This window comes from Hyla sarda, chromosome 1, assembly GCF_029499605.1.
Source record: "Hyla sarda isolate aHylSar1 chromosome 1, aHylSar1.hap1, whole genome shotgun sequence".
In the NCBI taxonomy this organism is placed as follows: domain Eukaryota; kingdom Metazoa; phylum Chordata; class Amphibia; order Anura; family Hylidae; genus Hyla; species Hyla sarda.
Window position 1 is genome coordinate 257103139 of NC_079189.1, and position 23606 is coordinate 257126744.

At 50.1% G+C, this 23606-nt stretch overlaps 16 pseudogenes; all 16 read left to right on the top strand.

Moving 5' to 3' along the window:
• Positions 1 to 170: 170 nt before the first annotated feature.
• On the top strand, positions 171 to 290 carry LOC130318526 (5S ribosomal RNA; annotated as a pseudogene).
• Positions 291 to 1968: 1678 nt separating this feature from the next.
• On the top strand, positions 1969 to 2088 carry LOC130336069 (5S ribosomal RNA; annotated as a pseudogene).
• An 849-nt stretch (positions 2089 to 2937) lies between these two features.
• Positions 2938 to 3057, top strand: LOC130349577 (5S ribosomal RNA; annotated as a pseudogene).
• A 1266-nt stretch (positions 3058 to 4323) lies between these two features.
• On the top strand, positions 4324 to 4443 carry LOC130313381 (5S ribosomal RNA; annotated as a pseudogene).
• A 3651-nt stretch (positions 4444 to 8094) lies between these two features.
• LOC130318537 (5S ribosomal RNA) lies at positions 8095 to 8214 on the top strand (annotated as a pseudogene).
• A 1678-nt stretch (positions 8215 to 9892) lies between these two features.
• LOC130351915 (5S ribosomal RNA) lies at positions 9893 to 10012 on the top strand (annotated as a pseudogene).
• Positions 10013 to 12255: 2243 nt separating this feature from the next.
• Positions 12256 to 12375, top strand: LOC130313390 (5S ribosomal RNA; annotated as a pseudogene).
• Positions 12376 to 13641: 1266 nt separating this feature from the next.
• LOC130351989 (5S ribosomal RNA) lies at positions 13642 to 13761 on the top strand (annotated as a pseudogene).
• Positions 13762 to 14638: 877 nt separating this feature from the next.
• Positions 14639 to 14758, top strand: LOC130334382 (5S ribosomal RNA; annotated as a pseudogene).
• A 682-nt stretch (positions 14759 to 15440) lies between these two features.
• LOC130313399 (5S ribosomal RNA) lies at positions 15441 to 15560 on the top strand (annotated as a pseudogene).
• Positions 15561 to 18230: 2670 nt separating this feature from the next.
• Positions 18231 to 18350, top strand: LOC130317832 (5S ribosomal RNA; annotated as a pseudogene).
• Positions 18351 to 19031: 681 nt separating this feature from the next.
• Positions 19032 to 19151, top strand: LOC130313410 (5S ribosomal RNA; annotated as a pseudogene).
• Positions 19152 to 20417: 1266 nt separating this feature from the next.
• Positions 20418 to 20537, top strand: LOC130351985 (5S ribosomal RNA; annotated as a pseudogene).
• An 877-nt stretch (positions 20538 to 21414) lies between these two features.
• Positions 21415 to 21534, top strand: LOC130334205 (5S ribosomal RNA; annotated as a pseudogene).
• Positions 21535 to 21805: 271 nt separating this feature from the next.
• Positions 21806 to 21925, top strand: LOC130323977 (5S ribosomal RNA; annotated as a pseudogene).
• Positions 21926 to 22606: 681 nt separating this feature from the next.
• On the top strand, positions 22607 to 22726 carry LOC130318315 (5S ribosomal RNA; annotated as a pseudogene).
• Positions 22727 to 23606: the final 880 nt, after the last annotated feature.

Sequence of the window (23606 nt, forward strand, 5' to 3'; positions counted from 1 at the left end):
TCTCGTCAGATAGCAGACTGGTACAGATCTTAGGGCCCGGTAAGTACCGGCATGGGACACTGGCTGGGAATCCCGGCTGCCGTTGACATTTTGCTCTGTTGCCGCCTTCCGTTCCGATTCCGAAAAGGATTTATTGATGCTTAAATGCACAGTATACAAAGTGTGAAGCTGTCAACGGCCATCCTAAGCTGAACGCACCTGCTCTCGTCAGATCGCAGACTGCTACCCAGCTTAGGGCCCGGTAAGTACCAGCATGGGAGACTGGCTGGGAATCTCAGGTGTTGTTGACATTTTGCTCTGTAGCTCTGTAGACATTTTGCTCCGATTCCGAAAAGGATTTATTGATGCTTAAATCCACAATATACAGGGTGTGAAGTCGTCTACGGCTATCCTAAGCTGAATGCGCCTGTTCTTGTCAGATCGCAGACTGCTGCCCGGCAAGTACGGGCATGGGTGACTGGCTGGCAATCCAAGGTGCTATTGACATTTTGATCTGTTGCCGCCTTCCTCTCCGATTAAAAAAAATATTTATTGATGCTTAAATCCACAGTATACAAGGCGTGAAGATGTCAACGGCCATCCTAAGCTGAACGCGCCTGCTCTCGTCAGATCGCAGACTGGTACAGATCTTAGGGCCCGGTAAGTACCGGCATGGGACACTGGCTGGGAATCCCGGGTGCAGCTGACATTTTAATCTGTTGCCGCCTTACGCTCCGATTCGGAAAAGGATTTATTGATGCTTAAATGCACAGTATAAAGGGCATGGAGCTGTTAATGGCCATCCTAAGCTGAACGCGCCTGCTCTCGTCAGATTGCAGACTGCTACCCAGCTTAGGGCCCGGTAAGTACCAGCATGGGAGACTGGCTGAGAATCTCAGGTGTTGTTGACATTTTGCTCTGTAGCTCTGTAGACATTTTGCTCCGATTCCAAAAAGGATTTATTGATGCTTAAATCCACAATATACAGGGTGTGAAGCCGTCTACGGCTATCCTAAGCTGAATGCGCCTGTTCTTGTCAGATCGCAGACTGCTGCCCGGCAAGTACGGGCATGGGAGACTGGCTGGCAATCCAAGGTGCTATTGACATTTTGATCTGTTACGCCTTACTCTCCGATTAAAAAAAATATTTATTGATGCTTAAATCAACAGTATACAAGGCGTGAAGATGTCAGCGGCCATCCTAAGCTGAACGCGCCTGCTCTTGTCAGATCGCAGACTGCTTCCCAGCTTAGGGCCCGGTAAGTACTGGCATGGGAGACTGGCTGGGAATCCCAGGTGCCGTTGACATTTTGCTCTATTGCTGCCTTCCGCTCCGATTCCGAAAATAATTTATTGATGCTTAAATCCACAGTATACAAGGTGTGAAGCTGTCGACGGCCATCCTAAGCTTAACGGGCCTGCTGTCGTCAGATCGCAGACTGGTACAGATCTTAGGGCCCGGTAAGTACCGGCATGGGACACTGGCTGGGAATCCCGGCTGCCGTTGACATTTTGCTCTGTTGCCGCCTTCCGTTCCGTTCCGATTCCGAAAAGGTTTTATTGATGCTTAAATCCACAGTATACAAAATGTGAAGCGTACAACGGCTATCCTAAGCTGAACACGCCTGCTCTCGTCAGATCGCAGACTGCTACCCAGCTTAGGGCCCGGTAAGTACCAGCATGGGAGACTGGCTGGGAATCCCAGGTGTTGTTGACATTTTGCTCTGTAACCGCCTTCCGCTTCGATTCCGAAAAGGATTTATTGATGCTTAAATCCACAGTATACAGGGTATGAAGCCGTCTACGGCTATCCTAAGCTGAATGTGCCTGTTCTTGTCAGATCGCAGACTGCTGCCCGGCAAGTACGGGCATGGGTGACTGGCTGGCAATCCAAGGTGCTATTGACATTTTGCTCTGTTGCCGCCTTACTCTCCGATTCCGAAAAGGATTTATTGATGCTTAAATGCACAGTATAAAAAGCATGAAGCTGTCAATGGCCATCCTAAGCTGAACGCGCCTGCTCTCGTCAGATCGCAGACTGCTACCCAGCTTAGGGCCCGGTAAGTACTGGCATGGGAGACTGGCTGGGAATCCCAGGTGCCGTTGACATTTTGCTCTATTGCTGCCTTCCGCTCCGATTCCGAAAATAATTTATTGATGCTTAAATCCACAGTATACAAGGTGTGAAGCTGTTGACGGCCATCCAAAGCTTATTTATGCCTAAATGCACAGTATAAAGGGCGAGAAGCTGTCAACGGCCATCCTAAGCTGAACGCGCCTGCTCTCGTCAGATCGCCGCATTCCGCTCCGATTCGGAAAAGGATTTATTGATGCTTAAATCCACAATACACAGGGTGTGAAGCTGTCAACGGCCATCCTAAGCCTGAACGTGCCTGCTCTCCTCAGATCGCAGACTGCTGCCCGGCAGTTACCGGCATGGGAGGCTGGCTGGCAATCCAAGGTGCCATTGACATTTTGCTCTGTTGCCACCTTCATCTCCGATTAAAAAATTATTTATTGATGCTTAAATCCACAATATACAAGGCGTGAAGATGTCAATGGCCATCCTAAGCTGAACGCGCCTGCTCTCGTCAGATCGCAGACTGCTACCCAGCTTAGGGCCCAGTAAGTACCGGCATGGGAGACTGGCTGGGAATACCGGGTGCAGTTGACATTTTGCTCTGTTGCCGCCTTCCATTCCGTTTCCGAAAAGGATTTATTGATGCTTAAATGCACAGTATAAAAAGCATGAAGCTGTCAATGGCCATCCTAAGCTGAACGCGCCTGCTCTCGTCAGATCGCAGACTGGTACAGATCTTAGGGCCCGGTAAGAACCGGCATGGGACACTGGCTGGGAATCCCGGCTGCCGTTGACATTTTGCTCTGTTGCCGCCTTCCGTTCCGATTCCGAAAAGGATTTATTGATGCTTAAATGCACAGTATACAAAATGAGAAGCTGTCAACGGCCATCCTAAGCTGAACGCGCCTGCTCTCGTCAGATCGCAGACTGCTACCCAGCTTAGGGCCTGGTAAGTACCAGCATGGGAGACTGGCTGGGAATCCCGGGTGCAGTTGACATTTTAATCTGTTGCCGCCTTCCGCTCCTATTCGGAAAAGGATTTATTGATGCTTAAATGCACAGTATAAAGGGCTTGAAGCTGTTAACGGACATCCTAAGCTGAACGCGCCTGCTCTCGTCAGATCGCAGACTGCTACCCAGCTTAGGGCCCGGTAAGTACCAGCATGGGAGACTGGCTGGGAATCTCAGGTGTTGTTGACATTTTGCTCTGTAGGCATTTTGCTCCGATTCCGAAAAGGATTTATTAAATCCACAATATACAGGGTGTGAAGCCGTCTACGGCTATCCTAAGCTGAATGCGCCTGTTCTTGTCAGATCGCAGACTGCTGCCCGGCAAGTACGGGCATGGGAGACTGGCTGGCAATCCAAGGTGCTATTGACATTTTGATCTGTTGCCGCCTTCCTCTCCGATTAAAAAAAATATTTATTGATGCTTAAATCCACAGTATACAAAGAGTGAAGATGTCAACGGCCATCCTAAGCTGAACGCGCCTGCTCTCGTCAGATTGCAGACTGCTACCCAGCTTAGGGCCCGGTAAGTACTGGCATGGGAGACTGGCTGGGAATCCCGGGTGCCGTTGATATTTTGCTCTATTGCTGCCTTCCGCTCCGATTCCGAAAATAATTTATTGATGCTTAAATCCACAGTATACAAGGTGTGAAGCTGTTGACGGCCATCCTAAGCTTAACGCGCCTGCTCTAGTCAGATCGCAGACTGGTACAGATCTTAGGGCCCGGTAAGTTCCGGCATGGGACACTGGCTGGGAATCCCGGCTGTCGTTGACATTTTGCTCTGTTGCCGCCTTCCGTTCCAATTCCGAAAAGGATTTATTGATGCCTAAATGCACAGTATAAAGGGCAAGAAGCTGTCAACGGCCATCCTAAGCTGAATGCGCCTCTTCTCGTCAGATCGCAGACTGCTACCCAGCTTCGGGCCTGGTAAGTACCAGCATGGGAGACTGGCTGGGAATCCCGGGTGCAGTTGACATTTTGCTCTGTTTCCCCTCTGATTCCGAATTTTTTTTATTGATGCTTAAATCCACAGTATACAAAGTGTGAAGCTGTCAACGGCCATCCTAAGCTGAACGTGCCTGCTCTCGTCAGATCGCAGACTGCTACCCAGCTTAGGGCCTGGTAAGTACCAGCATGGGAGACTGGCTGGGAATCCCAGGTGCAGTTGACATTTTAATCTGTTGCCGCCTTCCGCTCCGATTCGGAAAAGGATTTATTGATGCTTAAATGCACAGTATAAAGGGCGTGGAGCTGTCAACGGCCATCCTAAGCTGAACGCGCCTGCTCTCGTCAGATCGCAGACTGCTACCCAGCTTAGGGCCCGGTAAGTACCAGCATGGGAGACTGGCTGGGAATCCCAGGTGTCGTTGACATTTTGCTCTGTTGCCGCCTTACGCTCCGATTCCGAAAAGGATTTATTGATGCTTAAATCCACAGTATACAGGGTGTGAAGATGTCTACGGCCATCCTAAGCTGAATGCGACTGTTCTCGTCAGATCGCAGACTGCTACCCAGCTTCGGGCCTGGTAAGTACCAGCATGGGAGACTGGCTGGGAATCCCGGGTGCAGTTGACATTTTGCTCTGTTTCTGCTCCGATTCCGAAAATTATTTATTGATGCTTAAATCCACAGTATACAAAGTGTGAAGCTGTCAATGGCCATCCTAAGCTGAACGCGCCTGCTCTCGCCAGATCGCAGACTGCTACACAGCTTAGGGCCCGGTAAGTACCAGCATGGGAGACTGGCTGGGAATCTCAGGTGTTGTTGACATGTAGCTCTGTAGACATTTTGCTTTGATTCCGAAAAGGATTTATTGATGCTTAAATCCACAATATACAGGGTGTGAAGCCGTCTACGGCTATCCTAAGCTGAATGCGCCTGTTCTTGTCAGATCGCAGACTGCTGCCCGGCAAGTCCGGGCATGGGAGACTGGCTGGCATTCCAAGGTGCTATTGACATTTTGATCTGTTGCCGCCTTCCTCTCTGATTAAAAAAAATATTTATTGATGCTTAAATCCACAGTATACAAGGCGTGAAGATGTCAACGGCCATCCTAAGCTGAACGCGCCTTCTCTCGTCAGATCGCAGACTGCTACCCAGCTTAGGGCCCGGTAAGTACTGGCATGGGAGACTGGCTGGGAATCCCGGGTGCCGTTGATATTTTGCTCTATTGCTGCCTTCCGCTCCGATTCCGAAAAGAATTTATTGATGCTTAAATCCACAGTATAAAGGGCTTGAAGCTGTTAACGGACATCCTAAGCTGAACGCGCCTGCTCTCGTCAGATCGCAGACTGCTACCCAGCTTAGGGCCCGGTAAGTACCAGCATGGGAGACTGGCTGGGAATCTCAGGTGTTGTTGACATTTTGCTCTGTAGACATTTTGCTCCGAATCCGAAAAGGATTTATTAAATCCACAATATACAGGGTGTGAAGCCGTCTACGGCTATCCTAAGCTGAATGCGCCTGTTCTTGTCAGATCGCAGACTGCTGCCCGGCAAGTCCGGGCATGGGAGACTGGCTGGCATTCCAAGGTGCTATTGACATTTTGATCTGTTGCCGCCTTCCTCTCCGATTAAAAAAAATATTTATTGATGCTTAAATCCACAGTATACAAGGCGTGAAGATGTCAACGGCCATCCTAAGCTGAACGCGCCTTCTCTCGTCAGATCGCAGACTGCTACCCAGCTTAGGGCCCGGTAAGTACTGGCATGGGAGACTGGCTGGGAATCCCGGGTGCCGTTGATATTTTGCTCTATTGCTGCCTTCCGCTCCGGTCCGAAAAGAATTTATTGATGCTTAAATCCACAGTATACAAGGTGTGAAGCTGTCGACGGCCATCCTAAGCTTAACGCGCCTGCTTTCGTCAGATCGCAGACTGGTACAGATCTTAGGGCCCGGTAAGTACCGGCATGGGACACTGGCTGGGAATCCCGGCTGCCGGCGACATTTTGCTCTGCTGCCGCCTTCCGTTCCAAGTCCGAAAAGGATTTATTGATGCCTAAATGCACAGTATAAAGGGCGAGAAGCTGTCAACGGCCATCCTAAGCTGAACGCGCCTGTTCTCGTCAGATCGCAGACTGCTACCCTGCTTCGGGCGTGGTAAGTACCAGCAAGGGAGACTGGCTGGGAATCCCGGGTGCAGTTGACATTTTGCTCTGTTGCCGCCTTCCGCTCCGATTCCGAAAAGGATTTATTGATGCTTAAATCCACAGTATACAGAGTGTGAAGACGTCTACGGCCATCCTAAGCTGAATGCGCCTGTTCTCGTCAGATCGCAGACAGCTACCCAGCTTAGAGCCTTGTAAGTACCAGCATGGGAGACTGGCTGGGAATCCCGGGTGCAGTTGACATTTTAATCTGTTGCCGCCTTCCCCTCCGATTCGGAAAAGGATTTATTGATGCTTAAATTCACAATATACAGGGTGTGAAGCTGTCAACAGCCATCCTAAGCCTGAACGTGCCTGCTCTCCTCAGATCGCAGACTGCTGCCCGGCAGTTACCGGCATGGGAGACTGGCTGGCAATCCAAGGTGCCATTGACATTTTGCTCTGTTGCCGCCTTCCTCTCCGATTAAAAAAATATTTATTGATGCTTAAATCCACAATATACAAGGCGTGAAGATGTCAACGGCCATCCTAAGCTGAACGCGCCTGCTCTCGTCAGATCGCAGACTTCTACCCAGCTTAGGGCCCAGTAAGTACCGGCATGGGAGACTAGCTGGGAATCCCGGGTGCAGTTGACATTTTGCTCTGTTGCCGCCTTCCGCTCCGATTCCGAAAAGGTTTTATTGATGCTTAAATGCACAGTATACAAAGTGTGAAGCTGTCAACGGCCATCCTAAGCTGAACGTGCCTGCTCTCGTCAGATCGCAGACTGCTACCCAGCTTAGGTCCTGGTAAGTACCAGCATGGGAGACTGGCTGGGAATCCCGGGTGCAGTTGACTTTTTAATATGTTGCCGCCTTCCGCTCCGATTCGGAAAATGATTTATTGATGCTTAAATCCACAATATACAGGGTGTAAAGCTGTCAACGGCCATCCTAAGCCTGAACGTGCCTGCTTTCCTCAGATCGCAGACTGCTGCCCGGCAGTTACCGGCATGGGAGACTGGCTGGCAATCCAAGGTGCCATTGACATTTTGCTCTGTTGCCGCCTTCCTCTCCGATGAAAAAAATATTTATTGATGCTTAAATCCACAATATACAAGGCGTGAAGATGTCAACGGCCATCCTAAGCTGAACGCGCCTGCTCTCGTCAGATCGCAGACTGCTACCCAGCTTAGGGCCCAGTAAGTACCGCCATGGGAGACTGGCTGGGAATCCCGGGTGCAGTTGACATTTTGCTCTGTTGCCGCCTTCCGCTCCGATTCCGAAAAGAATTTATTGATGCTTAAATCCACAGTATACAAGGTGTGAAGCTGTCGACGGCCATCCTAAGCTTAACGCGCCTGCTCTCGTCAGATCGCAGACTGGTACAGATCTTAGGGCCCGGTAAGTACCGGCATGGGACACTGGCTGGGAATCCCGGCTGCCGTTGACATTTTGCTCTGTTGCCGCCTTCCGTTCCGATTCCGAAAAGGATTTATTGATGCTTAAATGCACAGTATACAAAGTGTGAAGCTGTCAACAGCCATCCTAAGCTGAACGCGCCTGCTCTCGTCAGATCGCAGACTGCTACCCAGCTAAGGGCCCAGTAAGTACCGGCATGGGAGACTAGCTGGGAATCCCGGGTGCAGTCGACATTTTGCTCTGTTGCCGCCTTCCGTTCCGATTCCGAAAAGAATTTATTGATGCTTAAATCCACAGTATACAAGGTGTGAAGCTGTCGACAGCCATCCTAAGCTTAACGCGCCTGCTCTCGTCAGATAGCAGACTGGTACAGATCTTAGGGCCCGGTAAGTACCGGCATGGGACACTGGCTGGGAATCCCGGCTGCCGTTGACATTTTGCTCTGTTGCCGCCTTCCGTTCCGATTCCGAAAAGGATTTATTGATGCTTAAATGCACAGTATACAAAGTGTGAAGCTGTCAACGGCCATCCTAAGCTGAACGCACCTGCTCTCGTCAGATCGCAGACTGCTACCCAGCTTAGGGCCCGGTAAGTACCAGCATGGGAGACTGGCTGGGAATCTCAGGTGTTGTTGACATTTTGCTCTGTAGCTCTGTAGACATTTTGCTCCGATTCCGAAAAGGATTTATTGATGCTTAAATCCACAATATACAGGGTGTGAAGTCGTCTACGGCTATCCTAAGCTGAATGCGCCTGTTCTTGTCAGATCGCAGACTGCTGCCCGGCAAGTACGGGCATGGGTGACTGGCTGGCAATCCAAGGTGCTATTGACATTTTGATCTGTTGCCGCCTTCCTCTCCGATTAAAAAAAATATTTATTGATGCTTAAATCCACAGTATACAAGGCGTGAAGATGTCAACGGCCATCCTAAGCTGAACGCGCCTGCTCTCGTCAGATCGCAGACTGGTACAGATCTTAGGGCCCGGTAAGTACCGGCATGGGACACTGGCTGGGAATCCCGGGTGCAGCTGACATTTTAATCTGTTGCCGCCTTACGCTCCGATTCGGAAAAGGATTTATTGATGCTTAAATGCACAGTATAAAGGGCATGGAGCTGTTAATGGCCATCCTAAGCTGAACGCGCCTGCTCTCGTCAGATTGCAGACTGCTACCCAGCTTAGGGCCCGGTAAGTACCAGCATGGGAGACTGGCTGAGAATCTCAGGTGTTGTTGACATTTTGCTCTGTAGCTCTGTAGACATTTTGCTCCGATTCCAAAAAGGATTTATTGATGCTTAAATCCACAATATACAGGGTGTGAAGCCGTCTACGGCTATCCTAAGCTGAATGCGCCTGTTCTTGTCAGATCGCAGACTGCTGCCCGGCAAGTACGGGCATGGGAGACTGGCTGGCAATCCAAGGTGCTATTGACATTTTGATCTGTTACGCCTTACTCTCCGATTAAAAAAAATATTTATTGATGCTTAAATCAACAGTATACAAGGCGTGAAGATGTCAACGGCCATCCTAAGCTGAACGCGCCTGCTCTTGTCAGATCGCAGACTGCTTCCCAGCTTAGGGCCCGGTAAGTACTGGCATGGGAGACTGGCTGGGAATCCCAGGTGCCGTTGACATTTTGCTCTATTGCTGCCTTCCGCTCCGATTCCGAAAATAATTTATTGATGCTTAAATCCACAGTATACAAGGTGTGAAGCTGTCGACGGCCATCCTAAGCTTAACGGGCCTGCTGTCGTCAGATCGCAGACTGGTACAGATCTTAGGGCCCGGTAAGTACCGGCATGGGACACTGGCTGGGAATCCCGGCTGCCGTTGACATTTTGCTCTGTTGCCGCCTTCCGTTCCGTTCCGATTCCGAAAAGGTTTTATTGATGCTTAAATCCACAGTATACAAAATGTGAAGCGTACAACGGCTATCCTAAGCTGAACACGCCTGCTCTCGTCAGATCGCAGACTGCTACCCAGCTTAGGGCCCGGTAAGTACCAGCATGGGAGACTGGCTGGGAATCCCAGGTGTTGTTGACATTTTGCTCTGTAACCGCCTTCCGCTTCGATTCCGAAAAGGATTTATTGATGCTTAAATCCACAGTATACAGGGTATGAAGCCGTCTACGGCTATCCTAAGCTGAATGTGCCTGTTCTTGTCAGATCGCAGACTGCTGCCCGGCAAGTACGGGCATGGGTGACTGGCTGGCAATCCAAGGTGCTATTGACATTTTGCTCTGTTGCCGCCTTACTCTCCGATTCCGAAAAGGATTTATTGATGCTTAAATGCACAGTATAAAAAGCATGAAGCTGTCAATGGCCATCCTAAGCTGAACGCGCCTGCTCTCGTCAGATCGCAGACTGCTACCCAGCTTAGGGCCCGGTAAGTACTGGCATGGGAGACTGGCTGGGAATCCCAGGTGCCATTGACATTTTGCTCTATTGCTGCCTTCCGCTCCGATTCCGAAAATAATTTATTGATGCTTAAATCCACAGTATACAAGGTGTGAAGCTGTTGACGGCCATCCAAAGCTTATTTATGCCTAAATGCACAGTATAAAGGGCGAGAAGCTGTCAACGGCCATCCTAAGCTGAACGCGCCTGCTCTCGTCAGATCGCCGCATTCCGCTCCGATTCGGAAAAGGATTTATTGATGCTTAAATCCACAATACACAGGGTGTGAAGCTGTCAACGGCCATCCTAAGCCTGAACGTGCCTGCTCTCCTCAGATCGCAGACTGCTGCCCGGCAGTTACCGGCATGGGAGGCTGGCTGGCAATCCAAGGTGCCATTGACATTTTGCTCTGTTGCCACCTTCCTCTCCGATTAAAAAATTATTTATTGATGCTTAAATCCACAATATACAAGGCGTGAAGATGTCAATGGCCATCCTAAGCTGAACGCGCCTGCTCTCGTCAGATCGCAGACTGCTACCCAGCTTAGGGCCCAGTAAGTACCGGCATGGGAGACTGGCTGGGAATACCGGGTGCAGTTGACATTTTGCTCTGTTGCCGCCTTCCATTCCGTTTCCGAAAAGGATTTATTGATGCTTAAATGCACAGTATAAAAAGCATGAAGCTGTCAATGGCCATCCTAAGCTGAACGCGCCTGCTCTCGTCAGATCGCAGACTGGTACAGATCTTAGGGCCCGGTAAGAACCGGCATGGGACACTGGCTGGGAATCCCGGCTGCCGTTGACATTTTGCTCTGTTGCCGCCTTCCGTTCCGATTCCGAAAAGGATTTATTGATGCTTAAATGCACAGTATACAAAATGAGAAGCTGTCAACGGCCATCCTAAGCTGAACGCGCCTGCTCTCGTCAGATCGCAGACTGCTACCCAGCTTAGGGCCTTGTAAGTACCAGCATGGGAGACTGGCTGGGAATCCCGGGTGCAGTTGACATTTTAATCTGTTGCCGCCTTCCGCTCCTATTCGGAAAAGGATTTATTGATGCTTAAATGCACAGTATAAAGGGCTTGAAGCTGTTAACGGACATCCTAAGCTGAACGCGCCTGCTCTCGTCAGATCGCAGACTGCTACCCAGCTTAGGGCCCGGTAAGTACCAGCATGGGAGACTGGCTGGGAATCTCAGGTGTTGTTGACATTTTGCTCTGTAGCTCTGTAGGCATTTTGCTCCGATTCCGAAAAGGATTTATTAAATCCACAATATACAGGGTGTGAAGCCGTCTACGGCTATCCTAAGCTGAATGCGCCTGTTCTTGTCAGATCGCAGACTGCTGCCCGGCAAGTACGGGCATGGGAGACTGGCTGGCAATCCAAGGTGCTATTGACATTTTGATCTGTTGCCGCCTTCCTCTCCGATTAAAAAAAATATTTATTGATGCTTAAATCCACAGTATACAAAGAGTGAAGATGTCAACGGCCATCCTAAGCTGAACGCGCCTGCTCTCGTCAGATTGCAGACTGCTACCCAGCTTAGGGCCCGGTAAGTACTGGCATGGGAGACTGGCTGGGAATCCCGGGTGCCGTTGATATTTTGCTCTATTGCTGCCTTCCGCTCCGATTCCGAAAATAATTTATTGATGCTTAAATCCACAGTATACAAGGTGTGAAGCTGTTGACGGCCATCCTAAGCTTAACGCGCCTGCTCTAGTCAGATCGCAGACTGGTACAGATCTTAGGGCCCGGTAAGTTCCGGCATGGGACACTGGCTGGGAATCCCGGCTGTCGTTGACATTTTGCTCTGTTGCCGCCTTCCGTTCCAATTCCGAAAAGGATTTATTGATGCCTAAATGCACAGTATAAAGGGCGAGAAGCTGTCAACGGCCATCCTAAGCTGAATGCGCCTCTTCTCGTCAGATCGCAGACTGCTACCCAGCTTCGGGCCTGGTAAGTACCAGCATGGGAGACTGGCTGGGAATCCCGGGTGCAGTTGTCATTTTGCTCTGTTTCCCCTCTGATTCCGAATTTTTTTTATTGATGCTTAAATCCACAGTATACAAAGTGTGAAGCTGTCAACGGCCATCCTAAGCTGAACGTGCCTGCTCTCGTCAGATCGCAGACTGCTACCCAGCTTAGGGCCTGGTAAGTACCAGCATGGGAGACTGGCTGGGAATCCCAGGTGCAGTTGACATTTTAATCTGTTGCCGCCTTCCGCTCCGATTCGGAAAAGGATTTATTGATGCTTAAATGCACAGTATAAAGGGCGTGGAGCTGTCAACGGCCATCCTAAGCTGAACGCGCCTGCTCTCGTCAGATCGCAGACTGCTACCCAGCTTAGGGCCCGGTAAGTACCAGCATGGGAGACTGGCTGGGAATCCCAGGTGTCGTTGACATTTTGCTCTGTTGCCGCCTTACGCTCCGATTCCGAAAAGGATTTATTGATGCTTAAATCCACAGTATACAGGGTGTGAAGATGTCTACGGCCATCCTAAGCTGAATGCGACTGTTCTCGTCAGATCGCAGACTGCTACCCAGCTTCGGGCCTGGTAAGTACCAGCATGGGAGACTGGCTGGGAATCCCGGGTGCAGTTGACATTTTGCTCTGTTTCTGCTCCGATTCCGAAAATTATTTATTGATGCTTAAATCCACAGTATACAAAGTGTGAAGCTGTCAATGGCCATCCTAAGCTGAACGCGCCTGCTCTCGCCAGATCGCAGACTGCTACACAGCTTAGGGCCCGGTAAGTACCAGCATGGGAGACTGGCTGGGAATCTCAGGTGTTGTTGACATGTAGCTCTGTAGACATTTTGCTTTGATTCCGAAAAGGATTTATTGATGCTTAAATCCACAATATACAGGGTGTGAAGCCGTCTACGGCTATCCTAAGCTGAATGCGCCTGTTCTTGTCAGATCGCAGACTGCTGCCCGGCAAGTCCGGGCATGGGAGACTGGCTGGCATTCCAAGGTGCTATTGACATTTTGATCTGTTGCCGCCTTCCTCTCTGATTTAAAAAAATATTTATTGATGCTTAAATCCACAGTATACAAGGCGTGAAGATGTCAACGGCCATCCTAAGCTGAACGCGCCTTCTCTCGTCAGATCGCAGACTGCTACCCAGCTTAGGGCCCGGTAAGTACTGGCATGTGAGACTGGCTGGGAATCCCGGGTGCCGTTGATATTTTGCTCTATTGCTGCCTTCCGCTCCGATTCCGAAAAGAATTTATTGATGCTTAAATCCACAGTATACAAGGTGTGAAGCTGTCGACGGCCATCCTAAGCTTAACGCTTCTGCTCTCGTCAGATCGCAGACTGGTACAGATCTTAGGGCCCGGTAAGTACCGGCATGGGACACTGGCTGGGAATTCCGGCTGCCGGCGACATTTTGCTCTGTTGCCGCCTTCCGTTCCAATTCCGAAAAGGATTTATTGATGCCTAAATGCACAGTATAAAGGGCGAGAAGCTGTCAACGGCCATCCTAAGCTGAACGCGCCTGTTCTCGTCAGATCGCAGACTGCTACCCTGCTTCGGGCCTGGTAAGTACCAGCAAGGGAGACTGGCTGGGAATCCCGGGTGCAGTTGACATTTTGCTCTGTTTCTGCTCAGATTCCGAAAATTATTTATTGATGCTTAAATCCACAGTATACAAAGTGTGAAGCTGTCAACGGCCATCCTAAGCTGAACGCGCCTGCTCTCGTCAGATCGCAGACTGCTACCCAGCTTAGGTCCTGGTAAGTACCAGCATGGGAGACTGGCTGGGAATCCCAGGTGTCGTTGACATTTTGCTCTGTTGCCGCCTTCCGCTCCGATTCCGAAAAGGATTTATTGATGCTTAAATCCACAGTATACAGGATGTGAAGACGTCTACGGCCATCCTAAGCTGAATGCGCCTGTTCTCGTCAGATCGCAGACTGCTACCCAGCTTAGAGCCTTGTAAGTACCAGCATGGGAGACTGGCTGGGAATCCCGGGTGCAGTTGACATTTTAATCTGTTGCCGCCTTCCCCTCCGATTCGGAAAAGGATTTATTGATGCTTAAATCCACAATATACAGGGTGTGAAGCTGTCAACAGCCATCCTAAGCCTGAACGTGCCTGCTCTCCTCAGATCGCAGACTGCTGCCCGGCAGTTACCGGCATGGGAGACTGGCTGGCAATCCAAGGTGCCATTGACATTTTGCTCTGTTGCCGCCTTCCTCTCCGATTAAAAAAATATTTATTGATGCTTAAATCCACAATATACAAGGCGTGAAGATGTCAACGGCCATCCTAAGCTGAACGCGCCTGCTCTCGTCAGATCGCAGACTTCTACCCAGCTTAGGGCCCAGTAAGTACCGGCATGGGAGACTAGCTGGGAATCCCGGGTGCAGTTGACATTTTGCTCTGTTGCCGCCTTCCTCTCCGATTAAAAAAATATTTATTGATGCTTAAATCCACAGTATACAAGGTGTGAAGCTGTCGACGGCCATCCTAAGCTTAACGCGCCTGCTCTCGTCAGATCGCAGACTGGTACAGATCTTAGGGCCCGGTAAGTACCGGCATGGGACACTGGCTGGGAATCCCGGCTGCCGTTGACATTTTGCTCTGTTGCCGCCTTCCGTTCCGATTCCGAAAAGGTTTTATTGATGCTTAAATGCACAGTATACAAAGTGTGAAGCTGTCAACGGCCATCCTAAGCTGAACGCGCCTGCTCTCGTCAGATCGCAGACTGCTACCCAGCTTAGGGCCCGGTAAGTACCAGCATGGGAGACTGGCTGGGAATCTCAGGTGTTGTTGACATTTTGCTCTGTAGCTCTGTAGACATTTTGCTCCGATTCCGAAAAGGATTTATTGATGCTTAAATCCACAATATACAGGGTGTGAAGCTGTCTACGGCTATCCTAAGCTGAATGCGCCTGTTCTTGTCAGATCGCAGACTGCTGCCCGGCAAGTACGGGCATGGGAGACTGGCTCGCAATCCAAGGTGCTATTGACATTTTGATCTGTTGCCGCCTTCCTCTCCGATTAAAAAAAATATTTATTGATGCTTAAATCCACAGTATACAAGGCGTGAAGATGTCAACGGCCATCCTAAGCTGAACGCGCCTGCTCTCGTCAGATTGCAGACTGCTACCCAGCTTAGGGCCCGGTAAGTACTGGCATGTGAGACTGGCTGGTAATCCCGGGTGCCGTTGATATTTTGCTCTATTGCTGCCTTCCGCTCCGATTCCGAAAAGAATTTATTGATGCTTAAATCCACAGTATACAAGGTGTGAAGCTGTCGACGGCCATCCTAAGCTTAACGCGCCTGCTCTCGTCAGATCGCAGACTGGTACAGATCTTAGGGCCCGGTAAGTACCGGCATGGGACACTGGCTGGGAATCCCGGGTGCAGTTGACATTTTAATCTGTTGCCGCCTTACGCTCCGATTCGGAAAAGGATTTATTGATGCTTAAATGCACAGTATAAAGGGCGTGAAGCTGTCAACGGCCATCCTAAGCTGAACGCGCCTGCTCTCGTCAGATCGCAGACTGCTACCCAGCTTAGGGCCCGGTAAGTACCAGCATGGGAGACTGGCTGGGAATCCCAGGTGTCGTTGACATTTTGCTCTGTTGCCGCCTTACGCTCCGATTCCGAAAAGGATTTATTGATGCTTAAATCCACAGTATACAGGGTGTGAAGTTGTCTACGGCCATCCTAAGCTGAATGTGCCTGTTCTCGTCAGATCGCAGACTGCTACCCTGCTTCGGGCCTGATAAGTACCAGCATGGGAGACTGGCTGGGAATCCCGGGTGCAGTTGACATTTTGCTCTGTTTCTGCTCCGATTCCGAAAATTATTTATTGATGCTTAAATCCACAGTATACAAAGTGTGAAGCTGTCAACGGCCATCCTAAGCTAAATGCACCTGCTCTCGTCAGATCGCAAACTGCTACCCAGCTTAGGGCCTGGTAAGTACCAGCATGGGAGACTGGCTGGGAATCCCGGGTGCAGTTGACATTTTAGTCTGTTGCCGCCTTCCGCTCAGATTCGGAAAAGGATTTATTGATGCTTAAATGCACAATAAACAGGGTGTGAAGCTGTCAACGGCCATCCTAAGCCTGAACGTGCCTGCTCTCCTCAGATCGCAGACTGCTGCCCGGCAGTTACCGGCATGGGAGACTGGCTGGCAATCCAAGGTGCCATTGACATTTTGCTCTGTTGCCGCCTTCCTCTCCGATTAAAAAAATATTTATTGATGCTTAAATCCACAATATACAAGGTGTGAAGATGTCAACGGCCATCCTAAGCTGAACGCGCCTGCTCTCGTCAGATCGCAGACTGCTACCCAGCTTAGGGCCCAGTAAGTACCGGCATGGGAGACTGGCTGGGAATCCCGGGTGCAGTTGACATTTTGCTCTGTTGCCGCCTTCCGCTCCGATTCCGAAAAGAATTTATTGATGCTTAAATCCACAGTATACAAGCTGTGAAGCTGTCGACGGCCATCCTAAACTTAACGCGCCTGCTCTCGTCAGATCGCAGACTGGTACAGATCTTAGGGCCCGGTATGTACCGGCATGGGACACTGGCTGGGAATCCCGGCTGCCGCTGACATTTTGCTCTGTTGCCGCCTTCCGTTCCGATTCCGAAAAGGATTTATTGATGCTTAAATGCACAGTATACAAAGTGTGAAGCTGTCAACGGCCATCCTAAGCTGAACGCGCCTGCTCTCGTCAGATCGCAGACTGCTACCCAGCTTAGGGTCTGGTAAGTACCAGCATGGGAGACTGGCTGGGAATCCCGGGTGCAGTTGACATTTTAATCTGTTGCCGCCTTCCGCTCCGATTCGGAAAAGGATTTATTGATGCTTAAATGCACAGTATAAAGGGCATGAAGCTGTTAATGGCCATCCTAAGCTGAACGCGCCTGCTCTCGTCAGATTGCAGACTGCTACCCAGCTTAGGGCCCGGTAAGTACCAGCATGGGAGACTGGCTGAGAATCTCAGGTGTTGTTGACATTTTGCTCTGTAGCTCTGTAGACATTTTGCTCCGATTCCAAAAAGGATTTATTGATGCTTAAATCCACAATAAACAGGGTGTGAAGCCGTCTACGGCTATCCTAAGCTGAATGCGCCTGTTCTTGTCAGATCGCAGCCTGCTGCCCGGCAAGTACGGGCATGGGAGACTGGCTGGCAATCCAAGGTGCTATTGACATTTTGATCTGTTGCCGCCTTACTCTCCGATTAAAAAAAATATTTATTGATGCTTAAATCAACAGTATACAAGGCGTGAAGATGTCAACGGCCATCCTAAGCTGAACGCGCCTGCTCTTGTCAGATCGCAGACTGCTTCCTAGCTTAGGGCCCGGTAAGTACTGGCATGGGAGACTGGCTGGGAATCCCAGGTGCCGTTGACATTTTGCTCTATTGCTGCCTTCCGCTCCGATTCCGAAAATAATTTATTGATGCTTAAATCCACAGTATACAAGGTGTGAAGCTGTCGACGGCCATCCTAAGCTTAACGCGCCTGCTCTCGTCAGATCGCAGACTGGTACAGATCTTAGGGCCCGGTAAGTACCGGCATGGGACACTGGCTGGGAATCCCGGCTGCCGTTGACATTTTGCTCTGTTGCCGCCTTCCGTTCCGATTCCGAAAAGGATTTATTGATGCTTAAATGCACAGTATACAAAATGAGAAGCTGTCAACGGCCATCCTAAGCTGAACGCGCCTGCTCTTGTCAGATCGCAGACTGCTACCCAGCTTAGGGCCTGGTAAGTACCAGCATGGGAGACTGGCTGGGAATCCCGGGTGCAGTTGACATTTTAATCTGTTGCCGCCTTCCGCTCCTATTCGGAAAAGGATTTATTGATGCTTAAATGCACAGTATAAAGGGCGTGAAGCTGTTAACGGACATCCTAAGCTGAACGCGCCTGCTCTCGTCAGATCGCAGACTGCTACCCAGCTTAGGGCCCGGTAAGTACCAGCATGGGAGACTGGCTGGGAATCTCAGGTGTTGTTGACATTTTGCTCTGTAGCTCTGTAGACATTTTGCTCCGATTCCGAAAAGGATTTATTAAATCCACAATATACAGGGTGTGAAGCCGTCTACGGCTATCCTAAGCTGAATGTGCCTGTTCTTGTCAGATCGCAGACTGCTGCCCGGCAAGTACGGGCATGGGAGACTGGCTGGCAATCCAAGGTGCTATTGACATTTTGATCTGTTGCCGCCTTCCTCTCCGATTAAAAAAAATATTTATTGATGCTTAAATCCACAGTATACAAAGAGTGAAGATGTCAACGGCCATCCTAAGCTGAACGCGCCTGCTCTCGTCAGATCGCAGACTGCTACCCAGCTTAGGGCCCGGTAAGTACTGGCATGGGAGACTGGCTGGGAATCCCGGGTGCCGTTGATATTTTGCTCTATTGCTGCCTTCCGCTCCGATTCCGAAAATAATTTATTGATGCTTAAATCCACAGTATACAAGGTGTGAAGCTGTCGACGGCCATCCTAAGCTTAACGCGCCTGCTCTCGTCAGATCGCAGACTGGTACAGATCTTAGGGCCCGGTAAGTTCCGGCATGGGACACTGGCTGGGAATCCCGGCTGCCGTTGACATTTTGCTCTGTTGTCGCCTTCCGTTCCAATTCCGAAAAGGATTTATTGATGCCTAAATGCACAGTATAAAGGGCGAGAAGCTGTCAACGGCCATCCTAAGCTGAATACGCCTCTTCTCGTCAGATCGCAGACTGCTACCCAGATTCGGGCCTGGTAAGTACCAGCATGGGAGACTGGCTGGGAATCCCGGGTGCAGTTGACATTTTGCTCTGTTTCCCCTCCGATTCCGAATTTTTTTTATTGATGCTTAAATCCACAGTATACAAAGTGTGAAGCTGTCAACGGCCATCCTAAGCTGAACGTGCCTGCTCTCGTCAGATCGCAGACTGCTACCCAGCTTAGGGCCTGGTAAGTACCAGCATGGGAGACTGGCTGGGAATCCCAGGTGCAGTTGACATTTTAATCTGTTGCCGCCTTCCGCTCCGATTCGGAAAAGGATTTATTGATGCTTAAATGCACAGTATAAAGGGTGTGAAGCTGTCAACGGCCATCCTAAGCTGAACGCGCCTGCTCTCGTCAGATCGCAGACTGCTACCCAGCTTAGGGCCCGGTAAGTACCAGCATGGGAGACTGGCTGGGAATCCCAGGTGTCGTTGACATTTTGCTCTGTTGCCGCCTTACGCTCCGATTTCGAAAAGGATTTATTGATGCTTAAATCCACAGTATACAGGGTGTGAAGATGTCTATGGCCATCCTAAGCTGAATGCGACTGTTCTCGTCAGATCGCAGACTGCTACCCAGCTTCGGGCCTGGTAAGTACCAGCATGGGAGACTGGCTGGGAATCCCGGGTGCAGTTGACATTTTGCTCTGTTTCTGCTCCGATTCCGAAAATTATTTATTGATGCTTAAATCCACAGTATACAAAGTGTGAAGCTGTCAATGGCCATCCTAAGCTGAACGCGCCTGCTCTCGCCAGATCGCAGACTGCTACACAGCTTAGGGCCCGGTAAGTACCAGCATGGGAGACTGGCTGGGAATCTCAGGTGTTGTTGACATGTAGCTCTGTAGACATTTTGCTTTGATTCCGAAAAGGATTTATTGATGCTTAAATCCACAATATACAGGGTGTGAAGCCGTCTACGGCTATCCTAAGCTGAATGCGCCTGTTCTTGTCAGATCGCAGACTGCTGCCCGGCAAGTCCGGGCATGGGAGACTGGCTGGCATTCCAAGGTGCTATTGACATTTTGATCTGTTGCCGCCTTCCTCTCTGATTAAAAAAAATATTTATTGATGCTTAAATCCACAGTATACAAGGCGTGAAGATGTCAACGGCCATCCTAAGCTGAACGCGCCTTCTCTCGTCAGATCGCAGACTGCTACCCAGCTTAGGGCCCGGTAAGTACTGGCATGGGAGACTGGCTGGGAATCCCGGGTGCCGTTGATATTTTGCTCTATTGCTGCCTTCCGCTCCGATTCCGAAAAGAATTTATTGATGCTTAAATCCACAGTATACAAGGTGTGAAGCTGTCGACGGCCATCCTAAGCTTAACGCTTCTGCTCTCGTCAGATCGCAGACTGGTACAGATCTTAGGGCCCGGTAAGTACCGGCATGGGACACTGGCTGGGAATCCCGGCTGCCGGCGACATTTTGCTCTGTTGCCGCCTTCCGTTCCAATTCCGAAAAGGATTTATTGATGCCTAAATGCACAGTATAAAGGGCGAGAAGCTGTCAATGGCCATCCTAAGCTGAACGCGCCTGTTCTCGTCAGATCGCAGACTGCTACCCTGCTTCGGGCCTGGTAAGTACCAGCAAGGGAGACTGGCTGGGAATCCCGGGTGCAGTTGACATTTTGCTCTGTTTCTGCTCAGATTCCGAAAATTATTTATTGATGCTTAAATCCACAGTATACAAAGTGTGAAGCTGTCAACGGCCATCCTAAGCTGAACGCGCCTGCTCTCGTCAGATCGCAGACTGCTACCCAGCTTAGGTCCTGGTAAGTACCAGCATGGGAGACTGGCTGGGAATCCCAGGTGTCGTTGACATTTTGCTCTGTTGCCGCCTTCCGCTCCGATTCCGAAAAGGATTTATTGATGCTTAAATCCACAGTATACAGGATGTGAAGACGTCTACGGCCATCCTAAGCTGAATGCGCCTGTTCTCGTCAGATCGCAGACTGCTACCCAGCTTAGAGCTTTGTAAGTACCAGCATGGGAGACTGGCTGGGAATCCCGGGTGCAGTTGACATTTTAATCTGTTGCCGCCTTCCCCTCCGATTCGGAAAAGGATTTATTGATGCTTAAATCCACAATATACAGGGTGTGAAGCTGTCAACAGCCATCCTAAGCCTGAACGTGCCTGCTCTCCTCAGATCGCAGACTGCTGCCCGGCAGTTACCGGCATGGGAGACTGGCTGGCAATCCAAGGTGCCATTGACATTTTGCTCTGTTGCCGCCTTCCTCTCCGATTAAAAAAATATTTATTGATGCTTAAATCCACAATATACAAGGCGTGAAGATGTCAACTGCCATCCTAAGCTGAACGCGCCTGCTCTCGTCAGATCGCAGACTTCTACCCAGCTTAGGGCCCAGTAAGTACCGGCATGGGAGACTAGCTGGGAATCCCGGGTGCAGTTGACATTTTGCTCTGTTGCCGCCTTCCTCTCCGATGAAAAAAATATTTATTGATGCTTAAATCCACAGTATACAAGGTGTGAAGCTGTCGACGGCCATCCTAAGCTTAACGTGCCTGCTCTCGTCAGATCGCAGACTGGTACAGATCTTAGGGCCCGGTAAGTACCGGCATGGGACACTGGCTGGGAATCCCGGCTGCCGTTGACATTTTGCTCTGTTGCCGCCTTCCGTTCCGATTCCGAAAAGGTTTTATTGATGCTTAAATGCACAATATACAAAGTGTGAAGCTGTCAACGGCCATCCTAAGCTGAACGCGCCTGCTCTCGTCAGATCGCAGACTGCTACCCAGCTTAGGGCCCGGTAAGTACCAGCATGGGAGACTGGCTGGGAATCTCAGGTGTTGTTGACATTTTGCTCTGTAGCTCTGTAGACATTTTGCTCCGATTCCGAAAAGGATTTATTAAATCCACAATATACAGGGTGTGAAGCCGTCTACGGCTATCCTAAGCTGAATGTGCCTGTTCTTGTCAGATCGCAGACTGCTACCCGGCAAGTACGGGCATGGGAGACTGGCTGGCAATCCAAGGTGCTATTGACATTTTGATCTGTTGCCGCCTTCCTCTCCGATTAAAAAAAATATTTATTGATGCTTAAATCCACAGTATACAAAGAGTGAAGATGTCAACGGCCATCCTAAGCTGAACGCGCCTGCTCTCGTCAGATCGCAGACTGCTACCCAGCTTAGGGCCCGGTAAGTACTGGCATGGGAGACTGGCTGGGAATCCCGGGTGCTGTTGATATTTTGCTCTATTGCTGCCTTCCGCTCCGATTCCGAAAATAATTTATTGATGCTTAAATCCACAGTATACAAGGTGTGAAGCTGTCGACGGCCATCCTAAGCTTAACGCGCCTGCTCTCGTCAGATCGCAGACTGGTACAGATCTTAGGGCCCGGTAAGTTCCGGCATGGGACACTGGCTGGGAATCCCGGCTGCCGTTGACATTTTGCTCTGTTGTCGCCTTCCGTTCCAATTCCGAAAAGGATTTATTGATGCCTAAATGCACAGTATAAAGGGCGAGAAGCTGTCAACGGCCATCCTAAGCTGAATACGCCTCTTCTCGTCAGATCGCAGACTGCTACCCAGATTCGGGCCTGGTAAGTACCAGCATGGGAGACTGGCTGGGAATCCCGGGTGCAGTTGACATTTTGCTCTGTTTCCCCTCCGATTCCGAATTTTTTTTATTGATGCTTAAATCCACAGTATACAAAGTGTGAAGCTGTCAACGGCCATCCTAAGCTGAACGTGCCTGCTCTCGTCAGATCGCAGACTGCTACCCAGCTTAGGGCCTGGTAAGTACCAGCATGGGAGACTGGCTGGGAATCCCAGGTGCAGTTGACATTTTAATCTGTTGCCGCCTTCCGCTCCGATTCGGAAAAGGATTTATTGATGCTTAAATGCACAGTATAAAGGGCGTGAAGCTGTCAACGGCCATCCTAAGCTGAACGCGCCTGCTCTCGTCAGATCGCAGACTGCTACCCAGCTTAGGGCCCGGTAAGTACCAGCATGGGAGACTGTCTGGGAATCCCAGGTGTCGTTGACATTTTGCTCTGTTGCCGCCTTACGCTCCGATTCCGAAAAGGATTTATTGATGCTTAAATCCACAGTATACAGGGTGTGAAGATGTCTATGGCCATCCTAAGCTGAATGCGACTGTTCTCGTCAGATCGCAGACTGCTACCCAGCTTCGGGCCTGGTAAGTACCAGCATGGGAGACTGGCTGGGAATCCCGGGTGCAGTTGACATTTTGCTCTGTTTCTGCTCCGATTCCGAAAATTATTTATTGATGCTTAAATCCACAGTATACAAAGTGTGAAGCTGTCAATGGCCATCCTAAGCTGAACGCGCCTGCTCTCGCCAGATCGCAGACTGCTACACAGCTTAGGGCCCGGTAAGTACCAGCATGGGAGACTGGCTGGGAATCTCAGGTGTTGTTGACATGTAGCTCTGTAGACATTTTGCTTTGATTCCGAAAAGGATTTATTGATGCTTAAATCCACAATATACAGGGTGTGAAGCCGTCTACGGCTATCCTAAGCTGAATGCGCCTGTTCTTGTCAGATCGCAGACTGCTGCCCGGCAAGTCCGGGCATTGGAGACTGGCTGGCATTCCAAGGTGCTATTGACATTTTGATCTGTTGCCGCCTTCCTCTCTGATTAAAAAAAATATTTATTGATGCTTAAATCCACAGTATACAAGGCGTGAAGATGTCAACGGCCATCCTAAGCTGAACGCGCCTTCTCTCGTCAGATCGCAGACTGCTACCCAGCTTAGGGCCCGGTAAGTACTGGCATGGGAGACTGGCTGGGAATCCCGGGTGCCGTTGATATTTTGCTCTATTGCTGCCTTCCGCTCCGATTCCGAAAAGAATTTATTGATGCTTAAATCCACAGTATACAAGGTGTGAAGCTGTCGACGGCCA